General features: G+C 40.6%; 1 non-coding gene across 1 annotated transcript; it reads right to left on the minus strand.

Annotated features, from left to right (window-relative positions):
• Nucleotides 1–473: 473 nt before the first annotated feature.
• On the minus strand, nucleotides 474–545 carry Trnaq-cug (transfer RNA glutamine (anticodon CUG)). Its single transcript has one exon. It is a non-coding gene; the product is annotated as a tRNA-Gln (tRNA).
• Between the last annotated feature and the right edge of the window lie 1,497 nt (nucleotides 546–2,042).

Below are 2,042 nucleotides of genomic sequence, written 5' to 3' on the forward strand. Positions count from 1 at the left end.
GCAAACAGCAGTAACTGCAGAAAACGTGTGGACTACTGAAATGTTGGTGCAAGAAGATCCACGAATAACATACAAGGACATAGAGAAGATCCTAGCGGTCAATTCGGGGGGCGTTAGTATAATCCTACATCAATATCTTGGAGTGAGGAAGCTCTGTTGTCGTTAGATCCCGCGTTTGCTCTAACAAACTGATGAAGTTGCGATTCCTGCCCTATCGGATCAAGCCTGGCAAAAATGTTTTCAAAGTTGGTTTAGATGAATGGAACTTTGAATATAGAATGATAGAGAGTATTTTGAAAAAATGTAATATAAATAGTGCTAATATCTTGAATAGTTTTTCTGTATCTCAAAACTTATCGAGTGACCTACGTATTAGGTAAGTATCAGAGTCCAAAATGTTTTTTGCTATCTTTAACAGCGATGAAAAACCTCCCTACTGTCATACGAAAAAAAAACAAAACCAAAAGACATTTAGGTCCCACCGAGACTTGAACTCAGATCGCTGGATTCAGAGTCCAGAGTGCTAACCATTACACCATAGGACCGGTGCAGTAGGGGGCGAATTGCGGGGATGCAAGCGACGGGCTGCAACTGTGGATGTATAGAGTGTAGGTGGATTCTAGGGAGTGGGTGTAATATGGAGTGGGTGAACATAAGGCTGGGTGTAGAACGGCGATCATACAAACTGGGAGTATTGGTATAAATCTAGTCACACCACACCATACCACAGCTTATTTTATTGTGTATGTTCAGTTGTATACCTCCTTTCCTAGGTTTTCTGAAGAAAGTTATCCAAAGGTTACATAGGCTCCAAAAGCCGGAGCCAAACTAACCAACCTATCGACAAATCCGAATTGTAGAGTAAATATGTACATATCGGAATAACAGATGCAAACGAAAACGATTGCCACTTATCGGATTGGAAGTTTATATGAAGACAGTGTCGCCTCCGCTTAGAGGTTCCCTAAGCTTTCAGCAACGTCCAGTAAGCAGCAGAGAGGACTGACCCCCCCCCCCTGCATAGAAAGTCGTATGGGGGGGGCAGTTATTTATACGTTGAACACCAAACTAATAATACATGTAAGCTTCGCTCAGTGCTTTCAAATCGCTTGTATCGATATTTATATGAAGACAAAACTGCTTTAAGCTTTCCTGAGCTTTGAGCGACGTCATAAACAACTTATTTTGATCAATACTACTAGTAAGTAACCTCGGTATCAATTAAGAATAAAAATGATAAGAATCTCATATCAAATATTTCCATTTCTTACCACTAAGTCGCTTAGCAACTGCTTTATCGGATTGGCAGTCTCTGGGCTATAACCGCGAAAATCGAAGTTCGCAAATTGCGAGCATTTTTCTCTGTCACTCTAATTACGCCTTCATTGGAGTAAAAGAGAAAGATCCCCGCAATTTGCGAATTTCGGTTTTGGCGGTAGCCCCTCTGTCCTTACAGTGACGCCCATTCATATGTATGAAACTCGTATCGACATTTTATATGGATGAACACAGTGTAACCTCAGCTTTACCAAGCGTTCCAGGCCGCGTAGCCAAGATGCCAATCGCTTACGTTTCGTAGCGATCGAAACGCAACTGTCACTGTCGCGCTAATACGGAAGAGTGATAGAGAGACATAATGCTTTTCGTTGTCGAAGCGATAGCGATTGTAACCTTGGCTAGGCCGGCTGGTATCGAATCGAATACTCTATTAACTCAGAACATTGACCGGTAAGGTCGTTTTCACATAAAGCTTTAAAGCTGTCGATTATGTGATGATATTTGTTATTTAATTTATTTCATGACCATATTATCAAGCATCAAGAAAATATTTTGTCCAATAATCTACTTACTCGTTAGGTATTTAGTTTCTAGTTTCGAAAATTTTTTTTTGACGACCGTTCTGGCCTAGTGGTTAGCCTGCCTGCGAAGCCGATGGTCCTGGGTTCGAATCCCAGTAAGGGCATTTATTTGTATGATGATACAGATATTTGTTCCTGAGTGGGTGTTGTCTATGTATTTAAGTATTTGTATATTATATATAT

Source organism: Cydia fagiglandana, chromosome 3 (assembly GCF_963556715.1).
Source record: "Cydia fagiglandana chromosome 3, ilCydFagi1.1, whole genome shotgun sequence".
NCBI lineage: Eukaryota > Metazoa > Arthropoda > Insecta > Lepidoptera > Tortricidae > Cydia > Cydia fagiglandana.